The following is a 12845-nucleotide window of genomic DNA, read 5'->3' as shown; positions in this document are numbered from 1 at the left end:
AAGAATAATAAAAAGTGAAAATAGAAGAATTCAGCAACACCTTCAAGCATAGTAACATTCACATTATAGGAATCCCAAAAGGAGAATAGAGAGAGAAGGGGGTAGATAATTTATCTGAAGAAATAATTGCTGTAAACGTCCTGAATCTAGGGAAGGAAACAGAAATCCAGATCCAGGAGGCACAGAGAGCCCCTAACTAAAAACCCAAGGGGGTCCACACCAAGATACATAGTAATTAAAATGGCAAAAGGTAGTGGCAAAGAAAAAATTTTAAAAGAAGCTAGAGAAAAGAATGGAGTTACATACAAGGGAAGCCCCATAAGTCTTTCTGCTGATTTTCAGCAAAAACTTTGCAGACCAGAAAGGAGTATCATGATAATATTCAAAGTGCTGAAAGAAAAAAAAAAATCTACCAGCAAGGCTATCACTCAGAGAAGAGAGGTAAAAGTTTCTCAAATAAACAAAAGTTAAAGGAATTCATCACCACTAAACTAGCCCCTACATGTTTAAAGGGATTCCTTGAGTGGAAAGGGAAGATTATAAGCAGGAATAAGAAAAGTAGAAAGCAGAGGTTTAGCACCTGCCTTTGGCCCAGGGCGTGATCCTGGAGTCCCGGGATCGAGTTCCGCGTCGGGCTCCTGGCATGGAGCCTGCTTCTCCCTCTGCCTGTGTCTCTGCCTCTCTCTCTCTCTCTACGCCTATCATGAATAAATAAATAAAAGCTTAAAAAAGAACAAGAAAAGTAGAAAGCACAGAAGCAGTAAAATTAAGTATATCTATAAAAATCATCAAGGAATTCACAAAATAAAAAGGATGTAAAGTATGACACCATATATTTAAAATGTGAAGGGAGGTGGGGCACCTGGGTGGCTCAGTCAGTTAAGTGTCTCCTTTTGGCTTAGGTCATGATCTCAGGGCTCTGAGATTGAGCCCCATTTTGGGCTCCCTGCTCAGCAAGGAGCCTGTCTCTCCCTCTCCCTCTGCACCCCCACTTGTGCTTGCTCTCTCTCAAATAAATAAATGAAATCTCTTTTAAAATTAAAAAAAAAAAGAAAAGGGATCCCTGGGTGGCGCAGTGGTTTGGCGCCTGCCTTTGGCCCAGGGCGAGATCCTGGAGACCCAGGATCGAATCCCACGTCGGGCTCCCGGTGCATGGAGCCTGCTTCTCCCTCTGCCTGTGTCTCTGCCTCTCTCTCTGTGTGTGTGTGCCTATCATAAATAAATAAAAAAATTTTTTTTAAATTAAAAAAAATAATTTAAATTAAATTAAATTAAAAAAAAACAGGAGAAAATAGTAAAAATTTAGTTTTTTAGAATGGATTCAAACTTAAGTGATCATCAACTCAATACAGACTGCTATATGCATAAGATGCTACATATAAACCCAATGGCAATCACAAATTAAAAACTGGTAATAGATATGCAAAAAATACAAAGAAACAGAAATCCAAGCATGTCACTAAAGAAAGACAACAAACCATGAGAGTAGAGGGCAATAAAAGAAAGAAACAGAGAACTACAAAAAAGTGATAAAATAAGTAACAAAATGGCAATAAATACGTATCTGGTGAGACGCCTGGGTGGTTCAGCAGTTGAGCATTTGCTGTTGGCTCAGGGCATGATCTGGGGTCCTGGGATCAAATCCCACATCAGGCTCCCTGTGTAGAGCCTGCTTCTCTCTCTCTTTGCCTATGTCTCTGCGTCTCTCTCTCTCTCATGAATAAATAAATAAATCTTTAAAAAAATACATATCTATCAATAATTACTTTGCAAAAGGACTAAACACTCGACAGCATAAAACACACAAGGTGATAAATGGATAAAAAAAGCAAGACTTATCTATATACTGCCTACAAGAGACTCATTTCAGACCTAAAGACATATGCAGATTGAAAGTGAAAGGATGGATGGGGCACCTGAGTGGCTTGGTCAGTTTAGTGTCTGACTCTTGATTTTGGCTCAGGTCATGATCTCAGGGTCCTGGGATCGAGCCCTGCACCAGGCTCCTCACTCAGTGGGAATCTGCTAGAGATTCTCTCTTTCTCTCTCTGAATAAATAAATCTTTTAAAAAGAAAGAAAAGAAAAGAAAAGAGCAAAGAAAAAGAAAGAAAGAAAGAAAGAAAGAAAGAAAGAAAGAAAGAAAGAAAGAAAGAAAGAAAGAAAGAAAAAGAAAGAGGATACAAAAGCATCTATCGTGCGAATGCAAGTGAAAAAAAATAACTGGAGTTATTATTGCTGGAGTAACAATACTTATATTAGACAGAACAGACATAAAAACAAAGACTGAAGAAAAAAAAAACCCAAAGACTGTAACAAGAGACAAAGTAGGATATTATATAATCTTAAAGGGAAATCCAACAAGAAGATACAGCAATTGGAAATATCCATGCACCCAACATGGGAGCACCCAAATATATAAAGCAGCTAATAACAAACATAAAGTAGGTTAGTGATAGTGATACAATAATAGTATGGAATTTTAACACCCCACTTACATCAATGGCAGATAATCTAAACAGAAAATCAACAAGGAAATAGGTTTTCAATGACACATTGGACCAAATGGATCTAACAGATATATATTCAGAACATTTCGTCTAAAACAGCAGAATATACATTATTTTCAAGTGCATGTGGAACATTCTCCACAATAGATCACATATTAGGCTATAAAACAAGTCTTAACAAATTCAGAAAGATCAGTCATACCATACATCTTTTCTGACTACAATGTTATGAAACTAGAAATCAACCAACTGGGTGGCTCAGCTGGTTGAGCATTCAACTCTTGATCTCAGCTCAGGTCTTGATCCCAGGATCAAGAGTTGAAGCCCCATACTGAGCATGGAGCCTACTTAAATTAAAAAAAAAAAAAAAAAGGAAATCAACCACAAGAAAAAACCTGGAAAGAACACAAATACACTGAGGTTAAAAAATTTTTAAAAAAATAAAAATAATAAAAATTTTTTTTAAAAAATGCTACTGGGGGCACCCAGATGGCTCAGTTGGTTGAACTGACTCTTGATTTCGGCTCAGCTCATGATTTCAGGGCTATGAGATCCAGCCCTGCATGGGGCTCCGCACTCAGCAGGGAGTCTGCTTCCCTTTCTCTCTCCCTTTCCCACAGTCTTTTCACCAGTGCTGTGCTCACTGTCTCTCTCTAAAGTAAATACATAATAAATCTTTTCTGTAAATGCTCTAAACAATGGGTCAACCAAGAAATCAAATAGGAAATTTAAAAAATATATAGACAAAAATGAAAATGAAAACACAATGGTTTAAAAATCTTTGGGATGCAGCAAAAGCTGTTCTAAGAGGGAGGTTTAGGGTCATCCAGGTGGCTCAGTCAGTTAATGGTCCAACTCTTGATGTCAGCTCAGGTCTTGATCTCAGAGTCTTGAGTTCAAGCCCCACACTGGGCTCCATGATTGTTGTGGAGCCTACTTTAAAAAAAATTTTTAATTAAAAAAAAAGAGGGGTACCTGGGTAGCTCGGCAGTTGAGCATCTGCCTTCAGCACAGGGCATGATCCCAGGTCTGGGGATTGAGTCCCATGTTTGACTCCTCATAGGGAGCCTGCTTCTCCCTCTGCCTATGTCTCCCACCCCTCTGTGTCTCTCATGAATAAATAAATAAAATCTTAAAAAAAAAAAAAAAAAGAGTGGCACCTAGGTGGCTCAGGCAGTTAGTTAAGTGCCTGCCTTTGGCTCAGGTCATGATCCCAGGGTCCTGGGATTGAGCCCCACACCTGGCCCCCTGCTCAGTGGGGAACCTGCTTCTCCTCCGGCTCCCCCTGCTTATGCTGTCAAATAAATAAAGTCTTTTAAAAAATAAAAATAAATTTTAAAATAAGATGGAAGTTTACAGCAATAGAAGCCTCTCTCAAGAAACAAAAAAATAAACAATGACACCATACACCTTTGGGAGCTGGAAAAATAATAAACAAAATCCAAAGCCAGTAGAAGGAAAGAAATATAATGAAGATTAGAGGAGAAATAAAATAAAAAAACTAAAAAAATAGAACAGATCTTTGAAACCAGGAGCTGGTTCACTGAAAATATTATCAAAATTGATAAACCTTTAGCCAGACTCATGAATTTTTTTTAAAAACATAGAGGATTCAAATAAAATTAGAAATGAAAGAGGAGAAGTAACAATGATACCACAAAAATAACAAAAGATTGTAAGAAAATATTGTGAAAAATTATATGCCAACAAATTGGAAAACCTAAAAGAAATGGATAAATTCCTAGAAACATATAATCTCCCAAAACTGAATCAGGAAGAAATAGAAAATTTGAATCAACCAATTACTAGCAATGAAATTGAATCAGTAATCAAAAAACGCCCAACAAACAAAGTCCAGGACCGGATAGTTTCACAGGTAAATTCTACCAAACATTTAAAGAAGAATTAATATCTATTCTTCTCAAACTATTCCAAGAAATTGAACAGGAAGGAAAGCTTCCAAATTCATTCTATGAAGCCAGCATTATCTTGATACCAAAACCAGATAAAGACACTACAAAAAAAGAGAACTACAGGCCAATATTTCTGATGCAAAAATGCTTAATAAAATATTAGCAAACAATCCAACAATACATTTAAAAAATCATATACCACTATCAAGTGAGATCTAATCCTGGGATGCAAGGATTTAATATTTGTAAATCAATCAACATGATAAATCACATCAGCAAGAGAAAGGATAAAAACTCTATGATCAAAAAAAACCTCGGGATCCCTGGGTGGCGCAGCGGTTTGGCCCTGCCTTTGGCCCAGGGCGCGATCCTGGAGATCCGGGATCGAATCCCACGTCAGGCTCCCGGTGCATGGAGCTTGCTTCTCCCTCTGCCTGTGTCTCTGCCTCTCTCTCTCACTGTGTTCCTATCATAAATAAATAAAAATTAAAAAAAAAAACTCTATGATCATTTCAATAGATACAGAAAAAGCATTTGACAAAGTACAACATCCATTCATGATAAAAACCCTCAAAAAAAGTAGGTTTAGAGAGAAAATACTTCAACATAATAAGGGCCATATATGAGAAACCCACAGCTAATATCATCCTCAATGGGGGAAAAACTGAGTTTTTCATCTAAGATCAGGAACAAGAATGTCCACTCTCAACATTTTTATTCAACTTAGTACTGAAAGTCCTAGCCACAGCAATCCGCCAACAAAAAGAAATAAAAGGCATCCAAGTCAGTAAGAAGTAAATTTTTCACTATTTGCAGGTGATACGATATTCTATATAGAAAACCTGAAAGACGGCACCAAAAAACTATTAGAACTAAATGAATTCAGTAAGGTGACAGGATACAAAATCAATATACAAAAATCTACTGTATTTCCATACACTAATGCAGAAATTTTTTAAATGGTCCCATTTATAGTTACACCAAAAATAATAAAATACCTAGGAATAAACTTAACCAAGGAGGTAAAAGATGTATACTCTGAAAACTTTAAAACACTGATGAAAGAAACTGAAGATGACACAAATGGAAAGATATTCCATGCTCATGAATCGAAAGTACAAATACTATTAAAATGTCTACACTACCCAAAGCAATCTATAAATTTAATGCAATCGTGATCAAAATACCAAGAGCATTCTTCATAGAACTAGAACAAATAATCCTAAAATACATACGGAACCACAAAAGAACCCAAATAGCGAAACCAATCTTGAAAAAGGACAAAACTGCAAGAATCACAATCTCAGATTTCAAGATATACTACAAAGTTGTGGTAATCCAAACGGTATGGTACTGGCACAAAAACAGAAACACAGATAGATCAATAGAACAGAATAGCGAACCCAGAAATAAACCCATTATTATATGGTCAGTTAATATTCAACAAATGAGGCAGGAATATACAATGTGAAAAAGGGTCTCTTCAACAAATGGTATTGGGAAAACTGCACAGCTACATGCAACAGAATGAAGCTGAACCACTTTCTTACACCATATACAAAAATAAATTCAAAATGGATTAAAGACCTAAATATGACACCTGAAACCACAAAACTCCTAAAAGAGAAGAACAGTAATTTCTCTGACATTGGCCATAGCAACATTTTCCTAGATAAGGCTCCTGAGGCAAATGAAACAGAAACAAGAATAATGTATTGTGACTGGGGTGCCGCTGTCTCAGTCAATGGACCATGTGACTCTTGATCTCAGGGTTGTGAATTTGAGCTCCACATTGGGTATGGAGATCGATTAAAAATAAAATCTTTAAAAAATATAACAATTTATTGTGACTATACCAAAGTAACAACTTATACACAGCACAGGAAACAACAAAATTAAAACACAACACAATACATGTTATATTTGCAAATGACATATCCGATAAAGGGTTAGTATCCAAAATATATAAAGAACTGATATAACTAATACCCCAAAAACAAATAATCCAATTTTAAAAAGGGCAGAAGACATGAAGAGACATTTCTCCAAAGACATACAGATGGCCAACAGATACATGAAAAGATGCTCAACATCACGGATCATCAGAGAAATGCAAACCAAAAAGACAATGAAATATCACCTCACACCTGTCAGAATGGCTAAAATGAAAAACACAAGAAACAAGTGTTGATGAGGATGTGGAGACCAAGGAACTCTTGTGCAGTGCTGGCTGGAATGTACGTTGGTGCAGCCACTGTGGTTAACAGCATGAAGTTTCTTCAAAAAATTAGAAAGAGGGGCACCTGGGTGGCTCAGTTAAGCATCTGCCTTTGGCCTGGGTCATGATCCTAGAGTGCTGGTATCAAGCCCTGCATTGGGCTCCCTCCTTCTCCCTCTCCCTTTCCCACTGCCTGCTGCTCCCCTTGCTTGTGCTTTCTCTGTCAAATAAATAATATCTTAAATTGAAAAAAATTAGAAATAGAGAGGCACCTGGGTTCAGTTGGGTGGGAATCTGACTCTTGATTTTGGTCTGGGTCATGACCTCAGGGTCGTAAGGTTGACCCCTGCATTGGACTCCACCCTCAGCAGGGAGTCTACTGGGGATTCTCTCCCTCTGCTCTTCCCCCTGCTTGTGTGCTCATTCTATCTCATAAATAAATAAGTCCTTTTTAAAAATTAGAAATAGGGACACCTGGGTGGCTCAGAGGTTGAGCATCTGCCTTCGGCTCAGGGCGTGATCCTGGAGACCCGGGATGGAGTCCCACATCGGGCTCCCTGCATGGAGCCTGCTTCTCCCTCTACCTGTGTCTGTGCCCCTCTCTCTCTCTCTCTCTCTCTCTCTCTCTGTTTCTCATGAATAAATAAATGAAATCTTTAAAAAAAATCCTTTAAAAAATAAATAAATAAATAAAAATAAAAATTAGAAATAGGGGATGCCAGGTGGGCTCAGTAGGTTAAGTTTCTGCCTTCAGCTCAGGTATGATCCCAGAGTCCTGGGATGGAAACCCGTGTCAGGCTTCCTGCTAAGCAGAGAGTCTGCTTCTCCCTCTCCCTCCACCCCTCCCCTGCTCCTTCTCTTGGTCACTCTCTCTCATATAAATAAATAAAATCTTTTTAAAAATTAGAATTACCATATGACTCCATAATTCTACTCTGGATATTTACCCAAAGAATACAAAAACACTAATTTAAAAAGATATATGCACCCCCATGTTTACTGCAGCACTATTTACAATCGCCAAATTATGGAAGTGTCCATTGACAAAGAAAATATGATACATGTACACACACACATACAATGGCATATTACTCAGCCATAAAAAAGAATGAAATCTTTCCATTTGCAACAACATGGACAGATCTAGAGGGTATAAAGCTAAGTGAAATAAGTCAGAGAAAGACAAATATTCTAGGATTTCACTTATTTGTGAAATTTAAGAAACAAAACAAATGAGCAAAGGAAAACAGAGACAAACCAAAAAACAGATTCTTAACTACAAGAACAAACAGATAGTTACCAGAGAGGAGGTGGATGAAGGGTTGGGTGAAATAGTTGAAAGGATTAAGAGCACACTTATTTTGATGAGCACCGAATAATGTAAAGAATTGATGAATCACTATATTGTATACCTGAAAGTAGTTAACATTAAATGTTAATTATACTGGAATCTGTTTTCCTTTGTCATATACATCTTGTATTTTTTTATTTAAATTCAATTAATTACTATATAACGTGTTACTGGTTTTAAAGGTAGAGGTCAGTGATTCATCAGTCTTATGATACCTAGTGCTCATGACATCACATGCCCTCCTTAATGTCCATCACCCAGTTACCCATCCCCCCACACTTCTCTCCTCCAAAGGCCCTGTTTGCTTCCTGTAATTAAGAGTTTCTTGGACAGCCCCGATGGCACAGCGGTTTAGCGCTGCCTGCAGCCCGGGGTGTGATCCTGGAGATCCAGGATCGAGTCCTACCTCAGGCTTCCTGCATGGAGCCTGCTTCTCCCTCTGCCTGTGTCTCTGCCTCTCTCACTCTCTCTGAATAAATAAATAAATAAATCTTAAAAAAAAAGAGTTTCTTATAATTTGTCTCCCTCTCTGATTTTGTCTTGTTTTATTTTTTTCCTTTCTTCCTTTATGATCTTCTCGTTTTGTTTCTTAAATTACACATATAAGTGAGATCATATGATAATTGTCTTTCTGATTGACTTATTTTGCTGAATATCCTCTAGTTCCATCCACATCATTGCAAATGGCAAGATGGATTAAAAAAAAAAAGAAGAAGGAAATACTGCCATTTGAAACAGCATGGATGGACATTGAGGGTATTAGGCTAAATGGAATAAGTCAGAGAAAGAGACTGTATAGTCTCACTATATGAGGAAATCTTAAAAAAATTAAAAAACTGAACTCGAGATACAGAGAATAGACTGGTGTTTCCAGAAGTGGGAAGCTGGGAAGGCAAAAATAGGTGAGAGTGGCCAAAAGGTACAAACTTCCAATTATAAAATGAATAATTCCTATGGATGAATGTACAGCATATTGACTATAGTTAATAAAGTCTTATTGTACACAGTATTTGAAAGTTGCTAAGAGAATAGATCTTAAAAGTGCTCATTACAAGAAAAAAATTGTAATTGTGTATGATGATGGATGTTAACTAGACTTTTGAGATCATTTCACAAAAATATATATATATTGAATCATATTACACACCTGAAATTAATGTTATATGTCAATTATGTCTCAATAAAAAGAAAAAGAGCTACAGGGAAAAATTATATAGGACAAGGTGACAGGAAGTGCATTGGTTGAGATGCTATTCTATACAGGATGGTCAAAGATGATTTTTCCAATTTGGTGACATGTGAGTTAAATCTTGAAGAAAATGAAGGAGTGATTGCCAATATCAGGAGTAAGAAAATTCCAGGCAGGGGAATCAGCAAACATATCCAGAGGGGGAATAATTAAGTTACAAAAAAAATTACAGAGTTAAAATCAGGAACAGAGAGCCAGATCACATAGGGCTACAAAAACAACTGTAGAGACTTTGGTTTTAATTTTGTTTAAGATTTTATGTATTTGAGAGAGAGCATGAAAAAAAAAAAAGAGAGAGAGAGAGAGCATGTGTGAGAGAGAACATGAGCAGGTGGAGGGGCAGAGGGAGAAGCAGACTCCCCGCTGAGCAGGGAGCCTGAAACAGGACTCTATTCCAAAACCCCGGATCATGACCTGAGCTGAGGGCAGCCACTTAACCAACTGAGCCACCCAGCCGCCCCCAGAGACTTTGGTTTTTATTCTGAGATAGGAAATCAACAGAAAGCTTTAAGTCAAGAAGTGAAGTAATCTAACCTACATTTCAGAAGAATCACCCTGGCTATTGTGTTAAGAAGTAATTTAAGGCAGGCAATGGAGGAAATAGAGACCAGTTAATAGGCTATTCCACAGATCAAATGAGAGAACACTGTGGCCTAGATGTGGATCAGCTGAACTTTAACTGCAAAGTCTTCCAACTTCTGAATTCCCCTCTCACCTGGGCATTGGTGTTAGTCATAATGTTGAAAATGCATATGCTCTATTTCAAACACAGTTTTAATTAACTTCATAAAATGACACCTTAGAGCAGAAATCACTTAAAATTTCCTTATCTATGAAACTCATTTTGGCTATTATTATCTCAAATGTTGTCTCAAGGTGTTGTTTGTAGATCTATCCATCTTTTTTGTAATCCTTAGTATCATTATGGATTCCAGGTTGAGTACTCCAATGGGGACCATTTGAGCATTTAATTCAAAACAGATTTGGAAACTGGTCCAAGTGTTTACTCACAGATTACCTGTTAAATGCTGGCCCTATTGGTATAGAATTCTTTGATCAAGCCCCCAATCTCATTTCTACTCCAAATATATTGCCAAAGTGAAAGATCTTGTCACTTACTTGGAATGAGACTAACCAACACCATCCCATAAATTCCATGGCTTTCAATACCAGGACTGTAGTGTGTGATGTTACATACATGCTGCTAATCTTATTTCCAACAATTCACTTATGATAAAGGCTCTTGTATTTGCCTCTCTAGACCAGAAGAGATCTTAGCAAAGGTTGGACACAGAGAAGAAACTGCCATATTAATACTAAGAGGGAGGAGAAAGATGAAAAAACTCAGTTTTGGATCTAATTCCAAGACCCCATTTTCAAATGGGAAATACTATGGACAAGGTTTGTTGAATGGGCTTTTGGTAATCAGAAACTGTCAGAAGAGGTGAAAAAATTAGGCTCTGAAAAACAAGGCCATGTTAATAGTAAAAACTATTTAAGGGGAGAAAGGAAAAAATGCCAAAGCATTTTGATCTTGGCCTCCAGATACTCAATAATCATTCTTTACTCTTTCTCTTAGCAATAGTAACTGTAGAAAGAAGAAATTGATGAGACACCAGCTTTTCCTGGAATTCCAATTGACCAGGTTAAAACACAAACTTTCTCCAGTCCCTCACTGTCCTCACACACGTAAAAGGAAAATCAGGAAATACTATTATCTATATATCTATACTTATATCTATATCTAGAGAGAGAGGGGGAGAGAATGAGAGGGAGAGAGAGGCCAGCCTAATGCAGTTACAGGGAAAGGCTGGAATCTGTCCTGAGCTCACAGATGTCTCCCGGATAGAGTGGTGAGTCACACCTGCACAATCACAAAACCCTCCACTCCTTGTGCAAACATGGTGCTGTAGCAGGTCACTCACGTATAATCCCACATACACACCTAGGGGACAAAGACCCAATCACACAGCCTCCCCACACCCACGTACCTACAGCCCCACAGCCAGGCAATCACAATCTCACACACACACAAACACCCCAAGGGGGTTACACTAGTCACACCTGCACAGCCACGGGCACCCAACACCACAGAGTCACAGACGAACACACACACACAGCAGTGCTGCACACGTTTCCCAAAATCACACAGCCCCCTCACGGCGGGACAGTCCCAACTGCACGATCACGTGGGCCCTCTACATCCCTGTGCACAAAGGCGCAGTCATGCAGTCACAGTCACATACTCCATCCTGGGAACTGGCACCGTCCCCAGCACTCTAGTCCGTCACCCAGAGTTACCACCACATAAAGTCACAATCACACACCACGAATACACACGGTTAATATCACAATCTCTCTCCCTCCCTCCCATTCCTCCTCCCTTTCTCATCTCTCTCTCTCTCTCTCTCTCTCTCTCTCTCACACACACACACACACACACACACACACACACACACACGATCTCTTCAGCCCGCTCGGGACACGAAATGCTCCTACCTGAACCCCTCACCCCAGTCCTTCCCAGGTTCCGGTCTGGTCCAAACGGGCCAAGTTGCACCAGACTCCAAAGGCCCCGCAGCAGCTAAGGTGCCGCCTTCCCGCAAAGCGGCCGAACCCGAGGAGCGCAGCGTCCGCCCGCAGAGCCCTCCGGGAAACGCGGCCCGGGAGCGGACCGCGGGCCTCCCGCTTCCCCTCAGCGCGGAAGCCGAGCTCGTGCTGCTCTACCGCTTCCCGGCGCCAAACAGAACCGCGAGGCCCGACGCGGAGCGGCGGGTACGCGGAGCCGCGGGCGGGAGGCAACCGCCAGGCCTCCAGCGGCCTCAGCCCGGGCAGCTCGAGGGTCGCCACAGCCCGCGCACCAGACGCCCGCTCGGCGGCGAACGCGGCCTCGAGCCGCGGCGTCTGAGAGAAACGTAGCCCCAGCCGGAAAAGCCGCCAGTCAGGCGGAGTGCGAGCGAGCACCTGGTCCTGGCAGTCGGGATCCGCCGGGCGGCGCCAGAGACACTTCTGGAGGTTCTAGTTCGCCCTCTGCGGGCAAGCGGATGACACTTCATGTCTGTCGGTCGGCTCAGCGCTGAGGAGGGTGAAGGTGGCACCTGGTCGTCCCTTTCTGGACCGAGTGGAGGCGGCGACAGGGAAAGAATCACGGTCCTGGAGGGGAAAGGGGGACGCGCCCGCGGGATGCCCTCAGGTGAAGAAGGCGGCCGGCGGAGACCTGCGCGGAGACGCCGCCTTGCGGTGGCAGGTGTGGCTGGATGTTGTGTATTTGTGATTACGGGTCACCTGTTCGGGAGGCCAGGCTTGTACCTGTGTATCTCCAGTGAACCTCTAAGCCTTATGGCAGGCATCCGTAAAATGGTGAGAGAGCTTTAGGGAGCACTGGTTTTTGTGTTTCTTTCTTAAGACTTTATTTATTCATGAGAGACACAGAGAAACAGAGGGGCAGAGACACAGGCAGGCGGCGCTAAACCACTGCGCCACCAGGGCCGCCCGAAAGTTCCTTGATCTTCCTGGTAACCAGCCCCTATTCCGAAGTTATCTAGAAGCCCACCAAGAGTCACCTCATCAGGAGAAAATATGCTTCTAGCACCCCGGTCACTCAAG

At 40.5% G+C, this 12845-nt stretch overlaps 1 long non-coding RNA gene across 1 annotated transcript in view; it reads right to left on the bottom strand.

The window, feature by feature from the left end:
• LOC112928562 (uncharacterized) overlaps positions 1-12214 on the bottom strand; it is a 41712-nt gene extending 29498 nt beyond the window's left edge. Inside the window, exon 1 of the long non-coding RNA XR_003236748.2 lies at positions 11739-12214. This is a non-coding gene — a long non-coding RNA (uncharacterized lncRNA). The remainder of the gene's footprint in view (positions 1-11738) is intronic.
• Positions 12215-12845: the final 631 nt, after the last annotated feature.

This window comes from Vulpes vulpes, chromosome 1, assembly GCF_048418805.1.
Source record: "Vulpes vulpes isolate BD-2025 chromosome 1, VulVul3, whole genome shotgun sequence".
NCBI lineage: Eukaryota > Metazoa > Chordata > Mammalia > Carnivora > Canidae > Vulpes > Vulpes vulpes.
Note: the sequence above shows the minus strand (reverse complement) of the source record. Positions and strands in the feature narration are given on the sequence as shown.